Consider the following 25,859-nt stretch of genomic DNA (forward strand, 5'->3'; position numbering starts at 1 on the left):
GTATGGACAGCACTGCTGTGCATGTCTGCTACAGACTGCCTCGTCTGGGAGAAGTAGATGAGGCCTGCTTCAGATAACTTGAAAATGCTGTGTGTTTGCAGGTCCTGGTCAGCATTGGTGACTTAAATCATTCTGATATTTTCTGGAAGAGCAAGGCAACAATAGCAGAGATCAAGCAATCCAGGCCTCTGCAGTACAGTGATGACAACTTCTTAATACAAACGCCCAAGGGGCCATTGAAGGGAGGTGTTCTGCCAAACTTCATGTTTTACAAAGAACTAGTTAGGGTTGTGAAAGTCAGGGACTGTCTTGGCTCTAGCTAACACAAGACGTGGAGTTCAGAATACTCTGAGGACAGAGTAAAACCAATAGCAAGATCCCAATCCTGAACCTGGGAAGAGCCGATTTTGGCTTGCTTGCTTGCTTGGGTTAATGCTGTGGAATGTGGTCCTGTAGAAAATAAGGCTCCAGGAGAGCTGGCTGATTTTCAGGGATCACTATCTCCAGACTCAAAAATGGTCTATCCTGATAAACAGGAGATCAAGCAAAGGTAGCAGGAGGCCTGCATGGATGGACAAGGAGATCTTGACAAACCTCTTAAACAGAAAAAAAATAAATATAAATGAATGCAAGAGGTGGAAACAGGGTCAGGTGACCCAGGAGGATTGTAAAGATGCGGTCTGAGCATGCAAGGGTGGGATTAGGGAAGTCAAAGTTCACCTGGAGTTGAGTCTGGAGAGGGATAATAGAAACAACAATAAAGGCTTCCAGAGGTATAATGGAAGAGAGACTAGGGAAAAGTGTCACCCTGCTGGGGCATGGGGCAGGGAACCTGGTGACAGAGAACATGGAAGGGGCTGAGGTACCCAATGCCTTCCTGCCTAGCTAGCCAGAGTTGATGAGAAGAAATGGCATTTTAATTCTTTAATACACTTTACTTTTGTGTATTTTTTTCAGTAAATTGCTTTTGCTTCCCTTTTATGTTTCTGTTAAATTTTAAATACAGTGCCGTCATGAAATTGTCTATTAGAGCCAACTTTACGCTTTGTTGTGTCAGACTGGGTCAATAAAATCTGCTGTTCTGGCTGCAGGTGTTTTTGTTTAGGATCCCTACAGAGAAAGCAAGTGTAAACAGCCTTGCCTATGGTTTCCTTCTGGTTTATCTAGAAATCTGAGCAATTTGTTAATCACGGGGTATTATTTAATCAGCAGGGCAAATACTATGTGGGTGTTACATTTTTCTTGAACTGCACATAATTGATATGGGAAAAGCAAAGTAAAACATTGGCGTTGCTGAACAGTGTTGTTGGTTAGTGAATGGATTTGCCTATTTCAAAGAACCGTTTCTGTTTGTATTGAGCCAACTTGGTTGTGTGAAAACCCTATTATGTGAAAAGGGTTTACTTGTCATTAATGCACAAGATTACCTTTAGGAACATATTTTTCATTATCACTATGATAATGGATTTTGTCTGTTCTTTATGTTCAGTATTATTTCTTGATGAGACAAGTTAGGGGGTAGCAAATATGTGCATAAGTGTTCATTGTTAATTCTTATTGCCTCCTCATCAGCTGTATTTCTTTTTCATCTTTTGGGACAAAGGAAAAACATTAAAAATTATTTTTTTCCTTTACAATTTTAACATGGCATGTAGTGTATTTCATCTTAATGTGCTAGCATTTTGGAAAAAAATTGAAAAAAAACCCTCTGATGTTTTGGGTGGAAGATGCCTTCTTTCTGGTTGAAATTAATTCATTGATTAAGGGCTTGTCCAGTAATTCAGACAGGATAGCTTCTACTGCTGAAACCATAATGTGCTGGGTTTGGCTACAACAGAGTTAATTTTCTTCATGGTAGCTAGTATAAGGCTATGTTTTGGATTTGTGCTGAAAACAGGGCTGATAAACCAGGGATGTTTTCATTATTGCTGAGCAGCAGTTACGTAGAGCCAAGCCCTCTTCTGCTTCTCACCCCACCCCACCAGTGAGCAGGCTGGGAGTGCACAAGGAGCTGGGAGGGGACATAGCCAGGACAGCTGACCCCAGCTGACCCAAGGGATATCCCACACCATATGATGTTGTGCTCAGCAATAAAAGCTGGTGGACAATAGAAGGGTGGGATGTTAGCAGTTATGGCATTTTTCTTCCCAAGTAACTGTTATGTGTGATGCAGCCCTGCTTCCCTGGGGATGGCTGAACACCTGCTTGCTGGTGGGAAGTGGTGAATGAATTCCTTGTTTTGCTTTGTTTGTGTGTGCGGCTTTTGCTTTACTTATTGAACTGTCTTTATCTCAACCTGTGAGTTTTCTCACTTTTACTCTTCCAGTTCTCTCCTCCATCTCAACATGAAGGGAGTGAGCGAGTGGCTGCGTTGTGCTTAGTTGCCAGCTGGCATTAAACCATGACAGATAGCATCAGCTCAGCACATTTTGTTTTATTTTTCTTTTAGTGAGAGATAATAGTTTTTATTAGACTAGTTTTTATATGGGGAAGAAATGGAAAGTCTTTCTGGGCCATCATTTTTACTAGGTCTGATTGCTAGTGCCTGGCTAAAGCTTCTACTTTTGTCTAATTCTAGAATTCTATTACTCTGACCTGTGAACTTTCTGAATCGGAACAAGTACAGGTTTGAAATTGCGTGGAGCAGATATTAACTTGAAAAAAACTGGTTCTTCCTGGAAATAATACAAGGATAGGCATACTTTATTAGTGTGAAATTGCCATTTGAAGGTGTTGAGGAAATGAAGAAACACAGAAAATTAAAGTGAGAAATATAATAAAATTAGCTGATGTAAAACTGCTTTAGTTTAGGGTTGTTCTGCAATAACTTAAGAAAAAAAGGCTTTATTTCATGCTCTGATAGGAGAAACAAATCTGATTCTCATAGTAGTGAATTACGTTCCAGTAATCAAAATGCCCCATGATCTAGGAAAGAAATAGTATTAGCTAATCAGTGTATGTATATGAATAATACTTTGTTGTTAATGTGGTTTATATTTCCATTATAAAATTCTTTCCTCTGAATGACTATAATTTTCAAACCCTAAATTCTAGTCCCACAACAAATGCAGTCACTTTATTTTTTTGACCTATAGTTAAATAAAAATACATTTTTACGGAAAAAATAGCCTTTTAATGTGTAATGATGCAAAACGTGAGAGGAATTGATGTTGCCTGGATGACTTCAATTTGAGGGATTAAGGACGAATTAGACAAGACACTGAAGATGTCTGTATTGCTGCTGTGAAAATTTTAGTTTTTCGTTCCTGGCATGCTGAAGTGGCACACTTTTCAAAATGTAAATCATAGCTTAGTTTCCCTCTTATTTTAATAACATTAATTCAGAAATTGTTTCTATTTTAAAGGCAGTGATATGGAGCTAATAAACTTTCAGTTGAAGTTGTTTTAAAAATATCACTGACTTGCAGATAAGGGGAACTTTGGATTTCCCTTTGTTATATACTGGTGTGCAGCAGTCTGATTCAGTCCTTTGCTAGGTGGTGTCAAGCCATTGGGGATGCAGGAAGTGATCAGGAGTAACACAGATGTACGTAAGATGTACAGTCTTTTGGACTTAAGCATTATAGCCTTAAAAACTGTAGGCTTAGATTATAAATCTAGTATTAAATTTTGTTAATTTACAAAACTATTTAAAATACATGTATCCAGTATATTACTTCTACTTAATTAATAGAATGTAAATTTGTAAATAAATAAAATTTATAACTAAATATAAAATTATTAAGATTACAAAACATAAACATAAATTTGAGATTACAGACTTGTAGACTAATGGTTGGTATTGGTTGCATTGGTAATTTCATCATTAAGAATCATTGCAGATAAAATGATATTGAACAAATTAGTTGTTTAATTAGTTTCTAAAGGTATTTTCTGGAAGAGTTTCTATGAATTGTCTGTAGAGGCTGAACAGATTTTTAGTGTGATCATTGGATCTTGAATTCTGCAGTTTAGCTGTGGTCAAGTAATTTATAGTGTTCTGTGATCAGGTGTTGTCCTCGTAACTACTCCATTGGCAGCTTCAGGCATTTAGCCTTTCATGTAACAATATAAATGTCACTTGGAGTGCCAATAAATACTAGCAAATCCCTGAAAAGGTCAGATTGGTTCTATAACTCAAATACCTGTCTAATGCTAATGGCTTCTCAAGGTTTTGTGTGAGCACTTAGAAGAAACAACCTTCCATCAGGCTTCTGCAACTGTTTTGTTATGTGTTTTTAATATGAGCCTCTCACTTATATTGTGTGTGTGTATTGCTATTGCTTTATGGATGTTACAATTTTTATTACACAGGTTCATTATGGTTTGTTGGTTGTTTTTTGTTGGTTTTTTTTTAAACATTGAAAGGTAGGAAGAGAGAATAAAAAAGGCTAAGCTAGCAAAGTGGAAGCTGAATGTCCCTTGTCCAGTCAACCCCCTCTGCACTGCTGCAGACATCATTTCTGACATAGATTCATCCTCTCCTCCTAGCTCTGTGTTAGTCCTTCCACAATTTTTGTTAGTATGTGTTTCATGCTGGAGTTGGAAATAGCATTTACAGACTTCAACTTTAAATCCTTTTCTTGCCCTGATATGAATTTTCTAAATTTCATTTTTTTCTTATTACATCAAAACATAATAAATAGCCATCCAGGCACATTAAATATAAGTTACATTATAAAAATACATATAATGTAACCATATTATGAATATAGAAAATATTATGAGTCCTGAAGCTGACCACCAAATATATACAGATAAATAAAAAAATAATGTAAAGACAATAGGTAGTAACATAGTGCAAAACCAGGAGAGATGTAATATCCCTGGCTTTTCTTGCCCATTCAAACTGCACTTATAAAAAAATATGTGGACGCAGCTTTTAGTTAGTTTATAATTACATTTGGAATTAATTTAAATTAAAAACTAATACACCATCCTTAACACATTTCAAAAACTATTCCGTTATTGCAATTTATGTTTTTTTGAAGATATATCTGTTAAGGTATTTATAAGTAAATAATCTCTTCACTTGGTAGCTTCTATTTAATTTATTCAGTGGTTGCATGGTTGGTGAGAATGTATCAATTCAGGAAAATAAGTAGCTAATCAAAAGGATATTTGTTTCCGCATTTTATTCATTACAAATTTTTTATCAGAGACTTAGCAGACCAGGAAAGACAGATAAAATATCTGCAAGCTTTTCCTTAATGTGTCAACACAGCTTCACTTACCCTGAGAAGAATAAAATCACTCAGACCTTGAGCTGATTCATTTATGGTACTGTTTTCCACAAGAAATAGCAATTATATGTTATCCTTCAGGTTCTACAACTCTAACATTCACTGATACAAGCTACAAGGACAGACTAAATATTCTTTTAAACAGATTTAAATCTGATATGATTTTGTTCTGTCCCAAGTACCTGTGTAATGTTTCTACCAGAATTTTTACAAAATACTTGAAAAGTGAATACTGTTGCCTGCATTAGGTGATCTGAAGATCTGTCTTCCTACATCTGTTGACCTGAAATTGTGGGTATTAAATGCATATTGCTAGTGGAGTTTTTTTTCAGTGATGATTTCTTGCCTCTTGCACGTGGTGTTGGCATTTTATCTTGTTGATTAACTTTTATTTATTGCTGGAAAAAGCGATTTTGATAAAATTGTTTCAATATTTGACAAATTCTATCTGCAAACAACATAGTAAAAACATTTTTCTTCAAAACTGAGTTTCTTTAAAAAATGGTCTATAATGGTATTATATATTTTACAACATTAGTATGTGTTACTACTACTGACTTACCATGATACCACAGTATTAATTGCACAATGAAATTATTATTTTGCTTGTTAGAAAAAATACTATTTTTATAACTGTGGTAATGAAATGCAATTCTAAAACACAAATAAGATACATGACCTGAGAAAGAAAGAAAAATGCTCCAGTCATCATGAAGTTGTTTCTAATATTTCAGTTGTCAAAATGTATCACTGTAGACTTATACTGAATTCATAAAACATTGTGAAACATAGAAATAATAAAACTCATAAAATGTGGAGTGAGTGTCCAAAATTCTTGTGGTCTGGGGATTATAAATCAATCTTATGAAACACAAATGATCAACAATTCTTTTTGTGAGAAAAAAATGTAAAGAACAGTATTTTTTTTCCTGGATTTCAAATAGTAACAAATTCTAGTTTCCCAGCCAATTCTCTGTAATACTTTTCATTTCTATTAAAGGAAAACACTTCTTATCAGAAAATTTGAAATTCCTCTTCCATTACATCAATTTTATTAATAGAGTATTTGTAGATTAGGCCAAGGTTGTATGTTGCCACCTAAAATCTATTTGAAAAAAGTGCATTTCTTAAAAAATCCATGTTTTGAAATTTTTGTATGTTCAACCAATGGTGTTTTTCCTGAATTGATTTTATTGAAAGATCTGAAACCCAAATGAGTAATTTTTACCTATTTAAATCAGAAAAATAAATCAATCAATGGCTGATATTTAAATAGTAATCATTTTAGATATTTAAGAAATGAAAAATAATCTCATAGAATGATTCAGGCAAGAAACTTACTAAGGTCTCCAGTCCAACCTCCTGCTCCAAGTGGGGTTAGCTACAGGGCCAGAGAAGGTTTCTGAGGGTCCACGTGCATCTTGAAAATCTCCCAAGATGAAGACCGCGCATCCTCTCTGGCCAACCAGTTTCAATGTGAAGCCTGTTTTTTGGGTTTTTTTTTCTGTAATGAAAAAGCATTTTTCTTTAAAATGCTGCCCATAACAATGTAAAAAAAATAAAAATCAGAAAAGCATCTATTTGTAGTATAGTAGCATATCTGCATAGGTATGTGACCTTTTAAGAAGTTTACTGGAATGAGACTTTCCTATCTATCTCCTAGAGGCCCTTATGATGCACTAAAAAAAGTTGCTGCGTTTTTTTTTTTTTTCCTTTTGTTCCTTCCCAAGCAAGAGCTAAACCATTCATTTCACAAATCTTATGACTGAAATGATTCCTTAAAACATTTTTCTCTTTAAATTGACTTAGACCAGAACATTCACACATGGTTGCCAAAATGAGATCAGCCCCTTATTTGAAATACCAAAAGAGTTGGGACATTGTAAAGGAGATAGACTTTTTTTGACTGAAAATAAAGAAAATCTCATATAATTAGCCGTATCGGCAGAACTATTGACAAAATTATAGTTATGGTTTAGGTTTTTTTTTTTTTTTTTTTTTTTTTTTTTTTTTTTTTTTTTTTTTTTTTTGTTGTTGTTTTTTGGTTTTGGTTTTGTTTTAAATATATATCTTAAGTATATTAGTTTTGGAAAATAGGTAATTTTATTGAATAGATCAAATCATAACATAGGAAAGAATTGCTACATTAGAGTGTTACTTACCCATTAATGAATAAATAACATAATGGATTCTTTTCCTTGCTTCTTGTATACTTTTTTTTTTTTTTTTCATTCTCCTCAGTGACAGCACTCAGGTGAAGAGCTTCTAATAACACCTAATCAAGTGTGTTGAAGTATGAGGAAACTAACAAACATTTTAATATTTAAGCAGAGTGTTTTAAAACCTCATTTTCCACAGAAATTGCAATTAAATGAAACATTTCGAGGATGCAAGTGTATAATATGAAAGGACTGGTCGATTTTGTACCTTTTCTCTTTGATACACTTGAGATATTTGTGTAAATCCTTAGTAACAGAAAAACTTTTTTTTAAAAAAATGAATTGCAAGGTTTCCTGCAGAAAGTTTTTAAAAGCTTACACACTTAACACTAGTTTGGCTCTCTTATTTATTTCTTGTATATTTAAGGATCACTTTAAGACATGATTTCTTTTCCACAAGAGTGTACATAAGGATTGTGTTGATTATAAATATTTAAAGCATATATAATATTTTAATCCCCTCTATGGCCAGATTAAAGGCTAAAATTAAGAAATTCAATCCATCTGACAGAGCCTTGACATTTTTGCATCACTTATTATCCAACTTCTGTTAATATCACCAAATATAAATGTCTTGCCAACAGCTATAGATGGGATAACTCATTTCTGTTGAAACTTTGTGTTCTTGCCTTTTCCACCAAAAAAAAATCTCTAGCCAGGGATGATAAAATCTTTCTGTAAATCATATTATACCATGCCAACTAAAGTGCTTCAATTTTATTTAATTTTGCAAATTTATCAGTACAGCATATGTCAACTTTTAATTATTTTTTTTTTTTATTTTTTATTGTTACACTTAGAGTAATTTTTAAAATAGAATCACTAAAAGTTCAAAGTTAGGGCTTAGTGGGGCTTTTTCCACACTATAGATTTTGTATATGGCAAACTGCTCTAGTGGAAAGCATTCAGCTAAAGGGCATGTCATATCCTGGTGTTACTTGTTATTACTTGGCACAGGAATTACACAAAACAGAACAGGAAAGCAAAAGCAATTTTAAAAAATTTTGAATAGCAGTGTAGTATCATAATAATATTCAAACAAGAACTAGCTACAGAGGTAACTCACATTCAAACATTTAGTTTTTTTAACTCCTACGTTCTTCCTTGTTTTTACTGTTTCCATTTGCATTAATTTTGATTCTTCTTTTTGATGAAAAAGGTTTAGTCAAGAGCCTGCAAGTGCTCTTTCCTTCAGTTACTCTTTGTATACTTGGGTTCTCCTGAAGGCAATGGAATTTCCTGTTACGGTTATGAGATACATCTATAAGTGTTTGAAAGCTTTTTAGTCATTGTTTTTGTAAAAATATATTATATTTTGTGTAGACTAGGAAGGACAATACTCAATCTTCTTGTTTGTCCCCTCCTTTTTCTTATTTTTCTTCCTTCTTACTTTACTGTTGATTTTCTGGTGTATTTTTATGAATATGAAGAGGGATGAGAGGGAGGCATAAAATGGAGTTTTTCTTTTATTCTTACTTTGTTTATTCCCAGATAACAAATTTTCATTGCATAAACGGCCCATTTGAGAACGTGCAGGGAATACAATTGATGTTCAGAATAAACTAATGAATTGACACGTTTTTCACAAAGTCCTGTATACTATCCAGAAATAAACTAGGTGAGTTTGGAAGAGCTGCTCTTGGCTCAAAGGAGCACAGTGCCTGCCCTGATACTGTAATGGTATAGAAGATTGGATGTCAGTGTCTCAGGCCCATGCTGTGTTCTACGTCCATATCTTAACTTACCATTTGATAATCTTACTGTTTAATTTAGTAGTTGAGGTGAAGCCTCAGAGACAACAGAATTACTTTTGGATCAAAAAATCAGAAAACCCTTGGCAAGATTCCAAAGTGGATTTCACTTTCTGAAGAGGAGAACAGATCATTTATTATTAATTTAGCTTAAACTGGAAAAAAATTATAAAAGATCAAATTTTTAAAGCCACTAAAATTTACTTTTGCAGCTTATCCTATTCCTTATTAGATAAGTAATTCTATGTGTGCTTTTTTTGTATGATAAAGGTAATAGATAATTAATATCGGAGAGCTATTTGAATTGGAAGTTTAGGGCTGAAAAATGTTTTAAACCATAATTGTATTTAACAAGTATAAAAGTTGTATTGTTCATTTGAAGTAAATTAATTGGAAAAAAAAAAAAAAAAAGTTGTTTTTGAATGCCACCCTGTTAAAACAAACCAAAAAAGCCCTTATTAAAATAATTATAATCAGAAAACTTACATATTGGAAAATAAATCCTTCCTCTCTCTTTTTGAAGAAATCTTAATGATATAAAATTCAAAGTGCATTTCACACGGTGAGATATTTCTTTACAAGCTGGACTTCACCTGAAAATGAAGAATGGAATCCGATATGCCACACATCACTAGGGGTTATATGTGCTTACCCAAAACTCAGGCCTTAGAAAAAGCCCAAGCTAATAGGTGACCATTATTAATATTAATTAATAAAAAAAATAAAAATAAGTAGGATCAACAAGTCTGAGCTGGCACATGCGTATCACTGGAAGTCACTGAGATAAGTTCTGAGAGGGAAGGCTCTAGTTCTGAAAGGGCAGGAAGATTAGAGGAGAAAACACATTTTCAGTAGGACTATGGGTTTGGGGCTTTCTTAGAATTTGGAGTAAATTGGTAACAGCAAAAGTAAATATAGAAGTTGTCATGATGTATATAGGTCTACATCTAGTTCCATTTCAGCCTTCTGGCATTTAGTGTATATCATCATGTCATGAAGAGTAGAGGAAACAGAAATACTCCACAGATAAAATTTGTTTCAGGGATGAATGCAGAACTCTAACAAGCTGGGCAACCATTGTGTCTGCTGTAGACAGGTGGTTTTTTTTCCAAGTGTATGAAGTATGGTGTATTTTTTAAAAAATAAATTTAAATTTATACTTTAAAATACATTTTTTAACAAAACTTGAGGTTTCTGATACGTTCCAAAGTTGATTAGTGTAGTCTGAATCCAAAGTAATCAAATCTGCAACAGTGCTAAATAATTGTATGTTGCAATCTGGTTGTTACTAAAGTGTGCTATTTTTGTGGCTCTACAATGAAAGCAAATGGTGAATGGACTGAAGCATATCTAGAAGAATGGAGTACTACTTTTTTATTCCCTTCTGCTATACTTCCCTTTCTTTGGAGTCTAAGCGTCTGGGATCAGCCTTTCTTTGTTCTTTAATACACATCTTTTTTCATCTGGTAATCATTATTGTAAAATATGAAACACCTTTAAGAAGACATGGAACATGGAAGTAGGCAAGGAATAAGTACAAAAACTCTATTTTGAACAAGAGTTTTTTTTAACCCCACTCTGTTTCACCAGGGTTCAGTGAGCATATTTCTGTTTGATTAAACCTATAAATTAAAATTGTCTCTAGAAGGGTCCAAGTGTCAAGAACTGAAAGAACATTATTAAATCTGTTTCTCGCTAAGATTAGCTTGGGGTATTCTTCTCTGGAAATAAATATATTTCGATTAAAACCCAAACAAAACCTGTTATTTCTATATATAATGAATAAAAAATGGTTTCTTGCTTTTTTAAGACATGGAGAAAAATCAAAGTTCGGTGTCGTCTTCAAGATCAGGTTCCAGTGATGTGATTGAAAACAGTCATCTTTCTGTTCTTCCACTATCTGTAATAATGTCCTGAATATATGTTCTACTTTGAAGTATCATATTTTAGCAATTTCACTTTTTTTGCATTTCAGTTCATTCAATGTGTACATTGAAAATGGCAGTGTTGCTTAGATATGGAGTGTAATTACAAACCTATTTTTCTGTGTGTTCTTGACTGCCAGGGTTAAAAGCTCATGCAGGTGCCAGAGTTCAATGTAATCAGTTATTTCTGCATTTCCAGCTTAACAACACTGTGAAAGGGTAAAAGAAAAATATTGCAAAAGCAAATGATCAAGCCTGTTTCAGAAGCTGTTGCTATAATAACTGGAAGTCTCTGTTGTTGTAGTGATTACTTGGTAAGAGATAACATTTAAAGTGAAACAGTACTAAAAACTGACTAAAAAAAATGAAGGAAAATGCAAGTGAAAACCTGCAACCAGTAGTCAGAGAAAACTAAAGAATTAAGATCAGCTTTTTCCTATTGCTCATGGAGCAGACAATGCTTGTTACTTCCCTGACAACCTGCCCTAATCAGCCCTGTTCACAGCATCTGAGTTATGACTTGCTCAGTGGCAAAACTGATTTTTAAATGTTATCATCCAGACTACATCAACCTGTGTACAAACTGGGTAGTTTGGGGATTTGCTGTGTAAAAAGCCACTTCCTGAGAACTCACTTGTGGTATGCAGGTCAGTGTAAGACTGATGGCCTTTCATGAGGATAAGCATTGCTCTTCAGTGTCCAAGAGTAATGTAGTTCCACCATGCTACAATTTCTGTATGCCTGTATCCTTTTATTGATGCTCTTTCTGCAAAATCTATTCATCTTAACATTGCGTGATAAAGTACTCTAGGCTAGGAACTTACTTGCTCTACAGAAAACATGAAAGATATCTCACTCCCTGCATCTGTCCCCCTACCTCCCCCAAATATACCTATGTCTTGAACTGACAAATCATTTTCTACATGTATTGAAATGGTTTGTGTGGTTAGTCACTTTTCATCAAATATGTTTTGTAATGTTTGTTACAAAATATAAAACCAGCAAGATGTACCTTGATTCTTTTACTTGAATTACAGAGGCTGTGATTTTTGATAAGTGATTATAATTCTACTTGGAAAAAGAAATTACCTAGGAATACTAGTCACACAGTATCATAGTAGCTATATAAAAATAAATATTCAAAAGGCTACTGTTACCTTTATTCAGTAGAAATTTATTTTCCTATTTTCTGTTAAACTTCTCTAACTTAAATATATGCGAGCTTATCAATTACCTTTATGTCCTTAGGACAGTAGTGTTGTTTTCCAGAAAACTTCTGCTAAATGACAACCCACGTGTTTTGAATAGCTAGCTAGCAGTGTAGAAGAAATGATCCTTTTTTTTTGCCTGACTTTATTTATTTAAATCAGAATTTAGACTGTAATGGGTGTGAAAGGGAAATGATAAAATCATTGGATGATTTATTTCATTAGTGTGCATCAAGGATTTTAGCACAAAAACCATGGAAGTAAACCAAAAAGTCAAGGTTTATTAGGTGTGAAGGTTTATTAGGCACATAGATGCCTTTTCCACCCCCATATTTAATGGGATGAAAAAGGTGAAAGAGATACTGGTTTTCAGTTTGATGTATTACACAAGATGCTCAGACTTCAGACCAGTATGTTAAAATAATGATAAAAAAATGTCACCGAGTATTGCTTTTCATTGTAGTGGCCTAAGTTTTTATCAGCCTTGGCTGAGTATAGCACAAACACCTAGGTGGATACTGAAAGGCCAAAAATTATACATCCTGAGGATTTTTAGTGTTGTAAGATGATACTTAGAGACACATCTCTGTAATGGAAGCTATGTGATTATTCTTTGTATCTAAAACAGCACATCTGATCACAAAGATCTATACTATTTTAAAATATATTTTATATAATTTCCCTTGAAGTACATTAGTTCACACTTTAAGGTTATCCCATTTGGAAAGGAGTGCATTCAGCAAGTATGTTTAACGGCTGGATATATGTGTAATACATGAATAGCTATAATAGGGGATAATATCTAAAATTAGAGATAAGTCAGAATAATTCTGCAGTTTGAAGTCCTAGAGGATGTAAAAGAACTCTTCTTTTTGCCTCCATGTATGCAATGCTTACAGACTATTGTCTAGGTATCACAGTGACTGTTTTGTTCTCCACAGAAAACATAGTTCAAGTAACAAAAGTTTGGATTAATTTAGAAGCCAAAGACATAGTTTTAATCCATCACTGTGGGACATGCTTTCATCAGAGAGAGATTAAATCCAATTTTACCAACCTTCAAGGCACAAATGAAAGAACACCTTAAAAAGTAGATCTCTGCTTACAGAGAAAGATCACACCTTGTTACTTAGCTGAGAGTCTGAAATTTAAGCCTTGCAGCAAAGTTGAAACCTGTTTAAGAACATTTTTACTGAAGAGTTTTCGTTGCCGTAACTAGATTTTCTTGAAAACGAAACCATTCCTCAGGCAGGGGTGTAACAGACTCCATGAAAGCAGCCACAGTAGAACTTTAAATCAGTGATTCTTAGTAAAGGAGCATTAAACAAGGAAGCTATTTCTTCTGGTCCTGATGTTTTCCCCCTGCTATTTCAACTCAATTAATGCAACTATATTACAATTAAAAGTAAAGTAATTAAAATACTAGCCTTTATTCACATCAACTTCTTTCAAAAAAGTGTAAGTTATCAAAGAAACCCTCTTTTATGCAGGAGAGCTAAAAGTGAAATAATAAGGGAAAATTCATAGTTGTGGTTTAACCCTAGCCAGCAACTAAGGACCACACAGCTGCTTCTCACTGCCCCTACCTGTCCAGAGGGGATAGGGAGGGCAATCAGAAAAAGAAAGATACAACCCACAGATTGTGATAACAGTTTAATAATTGCAAAAAAGTGATAGTAAAAGTAGTAATAATAATAACAACAACAACAACAATAATTGTAATGAAGAGGAGAGGACAAAAGGAATGAAACCCAAGGGGAAAAAGAAAATAAAAAAGTGCTGCACAACACTTGCTGACTGATGCCCAGCCAGTCCCCGAGCGGCGATCAGCAGGCCCCAGCCAGCTCACCCCCGTTTCTATACTCAGGATGACATTCTGTGGTATGGCATATCCCTTGGGCTATGGCATATCCCTTGGACTAGGTCAGGTCTATTGTCCTGGCTGTGCCCCCTCCTGGCTTCTCGTGCACCTGCTGATGGGCAGAGCATGGGAAACTGAAAAGTCCTGGACTTAATGAGTAAGCACTTGTTAGCAACAACTAAAACAACAGTGTGTTCTCAACGTTATTCTCATACTAAATCCAAAACACAGCACTGTACCAGCTACTAAGAAGAAAATTAATTCTATCCTTGCTGAAACCAGGACAGCCATATCAATACAGAATTTATTTGGATAAGTGAAATCATTCATTACTATAAGATCTGTGTACACAAGTATAAGGTTTTTACGCAAGTTAGTTTTCAGAAGTATGCTCCTAATTAAACATAAGCAAATTCTAAAAGAATGAGAAATAGGAGCAGGATTTTTCTCAGCTGAATAAGCTGGTTTGGTTTTGTACTGAAAAGTATTCCATTGATATTTTTGAACCACTAAGAAAGATTTGATTTCAACACATCAATGCATAATGTTTTCAAAAACAAAACCAAGTTTTTTATCTGGCAATGGAGCTAGCAAAAGTACAGTATTGACATTTTGTAGGTTCAAATATTCATAATTTATTTTTCAACTGTGACACTGTAATATTAACTATGGGATGACATTAACTTGCTTTTCATTTATTTTGGATGTTTTCATTTATCCTGTACTCAGTCAATTCAAACTAGTTCAGTTGGAATATCTAGATTAAACCCAGATCCTTTTATATCTTTCTGAATTTTTCACAGTCCAGTTTTAATATCTGTATTTCTGCTCACTTGTTAGGAAAAAAGACTCTAAACCAGTTCTGGACCCAAACATATGTGTAAACCAAAGTGATTGCAAAGTTAAACCATATTTTAGAAGACACATAACCTTTTGGAAATAATGGGGAAAAAAAACCAACCCCCGCAAAACCCCAACAACAACTTGGGAGAAAAAAAAAAATATGCAGATTGGTATTAATTTTTTATTTCTTTTACATTTTAAATCTTTCTTCAGACTTTCATTCTCATTAGGGAAGAAAACAAAAATATCTTACTTTGGTGGGGCTAAACACAAGGGATACTTTCTGTGGATCTCTATTGTCCTGATGTGGGAATGGTGTTTTATTTTCCAGTAAACTGATGGTATAAATCTTTCCATGTAAGACCTATTAACTTAAGAGGAACCATCCATAACATTTTTTTCATGTGTATCTAAACCTATACTAAATTAATTATTTTGACATTATCTATGAAAGAAGGTGCCCAGCATAATTGTACTGAGAAGATAGATATATACTTATGATACTTAAAAAAGAGGGAACAGGAGGTATAAAAAAGAAAAAGAAAGAGAAAAGGAAAATAAAAGAGAAAAATAAATATAAAAGAAAAAATAAATCCACAGTAGAATAATTTAGGAAAGCCACTAAAGTGGTGGAAAACCTGCTAAAACTAGTGTGTTACCCTACATGTTGCAAAACTCTTATCCTAAGTGAATAATAGTAATGGAAGGAAAACAAAACTGCCTAAAAGATAGTATCTATGAACTTTGGCTTAAAAGGTGATGGAGCTAGCTGGATTATTTTATTGTTGCTTATTTTCACACAGAAAAAGCCTCTTTGAGCTACCCTTGAAATATTTCAGGAACAGAAGAGAAAATTGTCTCTTCATTTCCATTGATTTCAATTACTTTGCTATATGCTTCAATACAAACTATATTATTTTTAGTTGTGGTTCCAATGGTGCTGAGGTTGGGAAATACAGAACCAAATGAAAGTAATCAGAATTAACAGAAGATGTTTTAGCTATGTAACTGAACTAATTATAAGTAACATGAGAAAGAAAAAAAAAAAACCTTATTAACTAAGGATCTTACTGAGAATTTAGATAGGACATAGGTTATTAAACTACGTCTTTCCATTTCATGTGATAGTGACTATAGGGACAAATGCAGACTGGGTAATAAGAATGTGTAGAAGGAAATTACTTTGAATTTTGCTTACTCTTTATGTAGAGTTTAATGTTCCCAAAGTAGAATGGGACAAGATAATCTCCATCCTACAATTATACAATAAAATCTCAGGTGAAGCAGAATGGATTTTTAATTAATGTATTAACATGGGGATGAAACAATTAAGCATAATAGGAAATGCAGTACCCATATTTAGGGGCAGGCAGAGAAATGCTTTTAGTGATTATTGCTCCTGAATCTAACCTCAGTTGCATGAACACATGTTGAAGAAAAACAAAATCAAATACATTGGGTCCAAATGGAAAATAAAATTGAGTGTATCTTTACTGGAATATAAATTGTAATACATTAAACTGAACTCTTTGAGACAGAAGTCATCGCAAACCAGCATTCTGACCTTGCCTGACCTAAAGACCAATTTTTTTTTTTTTTCTTTTATAGTTTATAATGTCTTCTGGTTTTAACTGTGCAAGTGGACATCATAAACACACGGTGTGTATACATTAGACCCAGCAAATATTCTGCTTTAAGAAGAGAGCTGTCTAGGTTAGGATATATGACTAGTGAAATTCCTCAAAGAAGTTAAGCCTGATCTTAGTAAGGACCTTGGCAGAAAACGCATCACTACGCTATTGAAATATGTTCATGTTACAAAAGTCAGGAGGCATATTAAAGCAGAGGAATGTTAAAAAGAACGTAGAGGAGGAATTACATGACCTTGAAGACTGAACTAATAGAAGTGGGATGGTTTTAATAAGAAATGTTCTAGGTCACACACTTTATTAGTGATAAAGTGAAAATTGAAAAAAAAAAAAAAAAAAAAAACAGAGATCTTGACTTGATTCATTTGCCCCCAAACTGAATAGGTGCCTTGTACTATCAGAGATATGCTAGGGTATCCTGCTCGGTCTCCAGGTGCTATTTCACCATATGCTGCATCTTTCATAGGTTCTGTGTAGTATTCTGCCAGCCCCATGCATCTGAAGTGGCACTGGATGTCTATGTTTAGGTGACTGAATTAATCTTTAAAAGGAAAAAGGATTCCTATCAGTCTTGTCTCAGTTATGGCAGACTACATGCCTATGCTGGCGAACGTAGAGCATCAAAAATTATTTAGGTATGTTTCAGTAACTGAATCCTGCCCATAATAGCTGAAAAGGTCTGTAGGCACCAGTGGCTGAGATCACTGCATGGAATAGAAGTAAAGACCAGGCATGCAGGAAGATATCTACCTGAGGTATTTAACCCTCGGAGCAAGTTGCATCTGAATGATTATGATCACAATTGTGATATCCAGTAGAAAAGCTGAATCACTGAAAAATGCACCAGTAAGTTTTGAATGTGTGTTTATGTTTTGGTTCTCACATGGTTAAGAAAAGGGAAGTCAGATTAGTACAGGTTGTTTCTTGCTGTTTATTTCCAGAAGTTCTAGAAGGCTTCTGGAGTGATCAAGGTAGCAGAGCTCACCAGAGGACACTGAAAATGGAATAATAAATTATATGATTTCTCTTTAAATGCATCAGAGGTAAAAACACTGGAGAAATAATCTATTAAAAAAAAAACAAACAACAAAACAGAATGTAGAAAAACCTGCATAAACATACTGTAATTAAGTTTAGGCTGGAAATCAGTGGAAATTCTGGAGCTATGAAATAAAGCAGGTACTGAAATACTAAAACAATGAGGGGAAAAGTACTAGGTTTTGGGTGCAGGCTGATTAACTGAAGAAAAGCTGACTGCAGTTACAGGGACAGGACTGGACACAAAATCATTTCCACTGTTTTCTCCATTGGCCTGAGACAGTCTGAACATTTACTATGAGTTGCAGAACTGTTTTTCCCTTGATAGAATCATTCTGTAACTGTGTTTTGTATTGACTCTCCTTACTATTGCAGCAATATTAACATAGACGTGTTAGTCAACCTTTATGTTCACTTGAGATATTCATGTCTATGAGCTTTCCCATACTGTTTTCTACTGTGTTTCCATGGTTTAGTAGTTTATTTTAAAAACCAGGCACTGGTTTCTTAAAAAACGTCTACAAATTGCATCCAGACCTCCTTTTTTTGCAGCCTTCCACTGGAATGACTTGTAGAGCAGGACAGGATTTTGAATTCATTTTTTGTTTTGTCACTAGAATTTAGACAGAGCCTTTCAGAATCTTACAGTGCATTACACCTAGCAGAAAAATCAGTATATAAACATCATAAATGCTGCTCAGAAAATTGTCTTTGCATTGCTTGCTTCTGAAACCACAAAATACACTGTTGTGTTCTGTGTTCACCATAGCAAAAGTAATTCTCATTGACATTTTCATGATGCTTTGGCATACAAAGCAGATGGATTCCTAAAACAAAATGGTAAATTAAGCAATGAACATATATTTATAAATTTATTAGTCTAAATGCTAAAATAATATAAAATGTGGGGAAGAATAAAAAAATAATTTTAATAAAGCAATTTTACAGATGAGCATGTACTGGGGTAAGTCTCATTGCAGTCCATATGGACAAAATAATTATTTTGATTCCTGCCCCCTAGATTTAAACAGGCCAATTATACCCATGTTAATTATTTGCATTTTGATTACAAATGCCAAAAGCATTCTGAATTCTCCAGTGAAGTGACAGATCAGAATGATATAATGAGCAAAGAGCTGAATGGCCATGTGGGACAATTAGTGAATTTGTACATCACTTACCCAAATTTACCATTTATATAACGAAATGTAGTGTGTTTATTTAATCTTTAGTGAGTATGTAAGTATAAATTTGACTGTCTTGTATATGGCTTAACAACTATATAAGCAGTATTAAATTTAGTTGGTGCATAAAAATTTTAAAATAACCTTAAGCATTCAATTAAGCAATAATTGTATTTTGGATACGTTTCTAATGGGAACTTACACCTCAAAGTTTAGGAGCTGCATTTATCTGTCCTGTCCTACAGAAGTTAAGGGTCAGTCTCCTCACCTTCCTCTTCTCTTTCATGCCTATCAGCCTCACTTTTCTTTCAAATTGTTGAACCAATTGACATAACATAGTTAAACTCAGGCCAACAGTCTTTAACCTGTGTGATATCAAATTCATTACTTTTGAATTAAAAACCAAAAAGTTCTTCTTCTTTCAAGTGTAAATATTCTATATCGTAAAATATATTATCTTGTTGCAGATACTATCTTACTATGCATAGTTCCTCTTGATTTATAATCTCAGAGTATCACAGTCATGAACTATTACTGCTCTGTTTGCTGACAAACATATCTGAGCTTCTGGACCAAAACCAATATAATATCCTTTCTCATTCTATAAATACATTCCTCATCATATCTTCCTCATATGGTCAAAAACTGCAGTGATTAGATCACTTCTCCATAAAGAAATACCACTTTTTATACTGTAAATAGTTTAATTTTCTAATTTGTCATTATACTCACAGAATTGTTTTACATTCCCTACATATTCATGTATCTGAAAAACTTCTCATGTAAGAAACAAATCATGACTGATTTTGTTCTGTGGCTTTGATACAAATTTCAAGATAGGATAAGGAGAGATATAAACTAATATGTAAACAATATACTGCATCTTCATTTCAAGGAGTTAGAAATGGCTAACGTGCTGTAATAGTTAAACAAATGGATAGGTTGTCATCACTTGGTGTAGCATTAAATGCATGTGCTACATGCTGAAACATTATGTGCTGCAGCATTACATTCACATTGTATTCTAAGGTATATATACATGAAAAAAAGTTTGAAATTCAAGAGATATTTATTAGTATTCATGAACTGAGTTTACCTGTTAGTACATTTATGGTTTAGATATGAAGTTAAGATAAATGGGTTTTGCTGCATCTTTTTCCTGTGAAATTAAAAAGGTGGTTGTACAGTCTGTTTAAAATTGAAATAGAAGAGCCAGGAAAGGATCTACCTTTCAATTAATTATTTCAGTAATTTTTTGTCTGTTTTCATAACTATTAATTTGTCAGACATCCATGGTTGTACAGTCCTGAAAGACAAGCTAACAGAAATTACTGATCAGATGTTTGCCCTGCTACCAGTTTCACCAGAAAAATGACATATAAACAAAAATGAAAATGATCTAGTAAAATTATTTATAGTACGGTGTAATTCTGTTATATGATTTCATCTTTGTTAGCATTAAAACATTCTGACATTTGCTAATTAATGTTATTATATATGCTAATTCTTGGTAAGAGGGGTCTAAAGAGCACAGCTGAGAACATTCTTGTTTGCATAATTGCTCTGAGCAGCTGTATACCTTATTTCTTCAATACAAAACAGTAAATACCAGTTAAGCCAGATAAAGATTCGCAAGTGCAATTTCCAATCAGTAGATGATTGAAATTACCATACATAAAAATACATTTGTTTTCTTAAGAAGTTTGAATCGGTGCATCTTTATCACATACATAACTTCAAATGCATGTCTTTTATATACCAAGAATGTGACAGTCCATTTACTTTTCCTTTTGTTTTGCTATGTATTGTCATCAAGGTGGAACTTAAATAACATGCATTGAAAAAAAAAAAACCAACACTATAATTAATTTTGTATTGTATAAATTTATGTATCCTGCAAGTTTATTCTACTAGTTTCTGTTAAACCACATTTAGGACATCAAGACAGTGTGAGATGAGAAATAAAGATTGCACATGTTGTGCAGAATTAAATGCAGTGTTGTACATTTTATCACCTTGTCCTGGAAAAGCTGCAAATTGGTGTGCAGAAATAAGTTTCCTGTGCTAGGTAACAGCCTTTAACAGGATTCCTGGTTATTTTTTAATTAGCAGCATTTATCAGGAAACCCCTGTACTAACACACTGTTGTTGGACCCCAGTTTCTGTTTTGTGGCATGAGTATGTTTGTAGGGGAGCTCTGCCAGGAATGTTTCCTACCTGGTGAAAAGGGACTGTCTGCCCCTGGTCACTGACTGGGATGGTGGAGGAACCCACTGGTGGTGGCTGCAGCCCACACTGGGGAGGCAACTGCAGGGGCTGCCACAGTGACACAAAGGGGGATGTGCCCCCCTCTGCTGCCTGCTTCTCCATCGTCAAGTAGAAGCCTTCCCTCTTGCCATTACTGCAGATAAACCTGATTTTGAAGAATTCCTGGTTTAGAATAGTAATTATAACAGAAAATTGCAATTACTATTTATAATGATGGCTTGGAAATCCCAAAAGATGTCTTGCCCTAGAAGTCCTCAGAAATATCTCAAGCCTTCTCACCAGTTTGAAGATAAACATTAAAACACAGTATCTTGAGTATTAACCTACACATTTCTGAACATTTTAGGATCCATCCATGATTTCCTTTCCCTTCATAAATTTTAAATCAACTTCCAGATGCAACAAAACAATATATCATTTTCCTAGTTTAGATACTTTGGGTTGGTCTGTCCCCAGTTGTGTAACAGTCTTTGTTGCATCGCCTTACTGTTCCATATGTCATGCCTTTGGCTAGCTCTGGGAAGTGTCACAGCTTCACTTTCCATTAGTTCCATGATATCATGCTACAATAGGAGATTCTGGCTTAAATAACTCTGTATTCTTTTGTCAGGTAACATGCAAGCAAATTGATCTATAAATATCTGTCAATGAAATGCTGGCACTTTAAAAATCCATATACTTTGTGTATATATTATAGGTCATGTACTGAAGACTGTCCTCAGAATAAATAAAAACAATACTGGATTTGTGCATATTTTATGGTAAAACACTGTACACAGTTTATCCCTCCTCATTCTGATGTTACCTGCGTTCTAACAAAAGCAGCCTCGGTGTCCAGACCTGAGCACTTTCAGCTCCCCATGAAGCCTGCCACAGAGAACAATTCATGTCTTACAACTTTTCACGCTGTGTTTTAAGTCACTTATGAGGTTTACACAGTATTTCTGTGTGTATACGCACACAAATTGAAATGTGCTTGCAAAGTGCATCTCTGTGTGATACCACTCTTGTGCCTTGCCTTCACTTGGCTTCTGCCTGGTGTCCCATGAGTGCAGTGGATCACAGGTGATCCATGTAGGAGGCATGGTGATTCCATTGCTTACAGTCATCTTCAGCATGACCATTAATTTGATCTCTGAAATAATTGAAGAGTTTGTCAGATGCATATCCCGAGAAGAGAAAACATGACTGACTGGCTTCAAGACTCTTAAATCTGCTTATATTTTTAAAAATGTGGGATGAAATTTGTTGCAGATGCTTTTGTATTTTTTTAATATTTCAAATTTGTTGGTAGTAAGATCTGCTTGATAATAGGTTTTCAGAAATATTTTAATTAGAAAACATGTACTGTTTAAACGGAGTTGTATTTCAGTGTGATCTGCTTTCATCAACAGTTGTTATTTTGCTCCGTGTTTGTAGCCTTCATAACATACTGTTAAACCATAAGAAGATTTTATGGGCTTTTTTGTATAAATTTCTTGGATTCAGCTTGATACTTTCCTAATGTTTCAAAACCTTTCCTACCATCCTGAAGCTGGATTTGGAATAATACTTACGAAAGCAGTACTTTTCCCCTTTGTGTGAATTGCATAGGAATTACTTTTTATTTAAATGTTTATACTAATAATTTGTAAATATTCACTGAGTAGTTTATTAAATGTTTTCAGCTAATGAGTGGATGGTGAGAGGTTCAATTCAGCTTGTGTTGTGTGTGACTTGTCTCTGAAAGCAGATGCTCTACCACTGCACCTTCCACCTCCATCGTCAAATATGTGTAAGATAACGAGGCAGGACAGATTGGTAAAAAACCTAATATTTACCAGTGTAAATTCAGAGGTGAATAAAGAAAAATAATTAAATTTAAGTGAAATAAGGATGGGAGAGAGAGTAGTCCAAAGACTGTGGAATCAAATAAGGCAGAGGATGGAGGGATTGGCTAAGTGGCAAAAAACAGGGCAGAAATAGACCTGAGGAACCAGGGTTGAGGAAAGAGGAATGAAGAATATATGACCATGACACTAGAGCAGAAAGTTGACTTATTTCCCATGGATGGATTGTGTCTTACTTCAGGTAACACAACTGAAGTCTTTTTATGATTCCTGCCTTACATTTAGGAATTAGTTTCCCGATCCATATGGCTGTCTTAGGGATCAAAGCCTAAAAAGTCATTCATCTTGCAGTAATAGAGACCAGACTACAGAAGTGGACAGATGTTTTAACTAAAAGGGTGTTAGCTAACAAAAGCAATAAAAAAGGTCTGAGGGAATAACTGAAATATTTCATTAAAAGTTAAAATAGGTCAATGTTTTTATTGGTACAGTATTACATATGTGGATATACGTGTGCCTGTGTAGTCTGATGAACTATATATCCATAATGAGTGTCTGGACTTCTGTTACTTATATGTATCACTTTGCCCTGGAAATGTTGAGGTATGGCTTCAAGACACTTTGATTTGGATTATGGCTTCACCTAAGAAAGGCAGCAGAAAATCTCTTTAAATAATTTTTATACTGAAGGATGTAGTTAAAATCTGTGTCATACCAGACTATAGAATATTTTTAATTAGCATGATTCTCTCATGGTAAATACATTAATTAATTAAATGGCATGTTATATGAAAAAGTATTCTCTGATTCCAGATCTTGTTAAAGAGCAAATCTTTGTCAGCAGAAGTGCAATAATTACTGCTGTTCAGTCTGATTTTAATAAGAATGTGTTTACATTATATAATGGTGAATGTATAGCATCATGGAAGTAGTGAAATACCTAAATCTTATAACTTCATCTAGTGTTTGGTATTCACAGATTTCAACACTGTGTAATTTCAACAAAATTTGCTCATTCATGGCAGTCACTTTTGGCTTAGATACTTCTTTTCTATATTATGTAATACTCTATATAATTTCTTATATTCCATATATTTACTTTGATAAATTCTGAGTATCAGCTAGTGCATTAAGGAATGACAGTAATGCCTATCATGTATCTCTATTCTTGCTCTCTTTACACACAGGGTATTCCATTTTGGATTTATATATAGTTTCATACCCTAAAGAACCTACATATTTATTTCAGAATGAGAAAGTAAAGAATTTACTGTTAGGTAATGAGAGAAAGCTATTGAAGTTATTGTGATTTATTTGTATTTTTGATAATGTAGTAAGAGTTTGACCACTGATTTTGAAAGATACTGTCTTTCTGCTTTATTTATTAATGTGTGTATTATTTTTTATAAATTAAGTTTTTACTTCTAAGGACATATCCTTGGAAACTGTTCCTTTTGTTGTTGTTGTTTTGTTTGGCTTTTTTTGCTCTCACTTTCTCGGAGATATCTTTTCATATACAAGCTACAAATAATTCTTATGTAGTAAACCACTCATGTACATTTTTCCCACTTTTCAAAAATAATGGTGAAATAGCAATACATTCACCTGTACCACAGTACATGTTTTTTTCAGTTCCTAATTATTGAGTTGGGGTTTTTTTACTGACTTTTATGCTATAACATGTTTTCCTTTGGTATATCTTCTATAGGTGGGTCTTTAATTCTTGCTTTCATCTTCTGTGTATTTATGAATAACAATGATCCCTCTTCATTTCTCTTACTACTAGCAGTGTTTCTACCAGCAGTCTCAGCAAGTGGCACTGCTTCCTTACATGTTTCAGTTTACCATTGCTATTGTAATAAAGTTTCATAAAGACATGAAAATTCTGTTAATAACTGATACCATCTATCAAAAACAACTGATATACCTGGGAGACCCTGTGGGTTTTCACCAACGGAAAAAAGATATTAAAAACAAAAAAACCAAAAAAACAAACAAACAAAAAAAAAGTAGGTAACTGGGTAGGTTGTACAAGAGGAAGTAGGGAGAAGACTTTTACCACAGCAAGTGGTAATTCCTGGAGCAGGAGATATGGTCCTCTCTTCAGCTGTTACTTCCCAAAACAGAGGTAGCCAGGGTATCAGCAGTCCAGGATACCATGCTGGGTGTTATGCTACATCCACTGTAGCTGGTCAGTGGAGGTTCTATGGAGCCATTACTCAGAGCAGCTCTGGCAGGATTGAACTGTTCACAGTCTGTGTTGTATGCCAGTTTGGATCTATTTCTGGATTTTTAGTTTTGTTCTCAAAGTCTGTTACTGAATTAAGTCTTTCTTATCTCTAGTGTGCATTGTCCTCATGATTTCCCATGTCAGCTATCTTCTGCAGCAATATTTTTAGCTCACAGTTCTGTTTTTACATATTTCATGAAAAGGGTAGGACAACCCTTGGGATGAGTTAATAGCTTCAAGGAAAGATTTATAAAGACAAGGTCATGCACTGTGAGCAACTGTTTTAGTCGTGACAAATGTATCAATCCTGCCAAACTCGGAACTATTCACTAACTCTTGGAATTAATTGTATCCCAGTAGCAACAACACTGGACAGGCCTTCAGCAAAATAGCTTAGGTGGTACTCGGTGTTAGAGTTGTCTGTATTTAATCACTCAGCTTCTCGAGTAAGATTAGCAAGGCTGACTCCAGATACTTAAAATAGATTGGTAGGAAACTTCGACTTCAGACTGAAGCTCAGGCTGGTGTTGTACTCCAGATGTTAAAGTTGGTGAAAAGGAAAGTCAAGGAATAGGAAAAGCTGGAGCCTAAACTTGTGGCTTCTACATGAT

The 25,859-nt window shown here is 34.3% G+C and overlaps 1 protein-coding gene and 1 long non-coding RNA gene across 7 annotated transcripts in view; both read left to right on the top strand.

The window, feature by feature from the left end:
• Positions 1–17,796, top strand: part of LOC308064006 — a 37,107-nt gene extending 19,311 nt beyond the window's left edge. The window contains exon 2 of the long non-coding RNA XR_013928156.1: positions 7,223–17,796. This is a non-coding gene — a long non-coding RNA (uncharacterized lncRNA). The remainder of the gene's footprint in view (positions 1–7,222) is intronic.
• CSMD1 (CUB and Sushi multiple domains 1) overlaps positions 1–25,859 on the top strand; it is a 1,231,811-nt gene that overhangs the window by 659,452 nt on the left and 546,500 nt on the right. The gene's annotated exons all lie outside the window — the stretch shown is intronic.

This window comes from Falco punctatus, assembly GCF_963210335.1.
Source record: "Falco punctatus genome assembly, chromosome: 5".
NCBI classification, from domain to species: Eukaryota; Metazoa; Chordata; class Aves; order Falconiformes; family Falconidae; genus Falco; species Falco punctatus.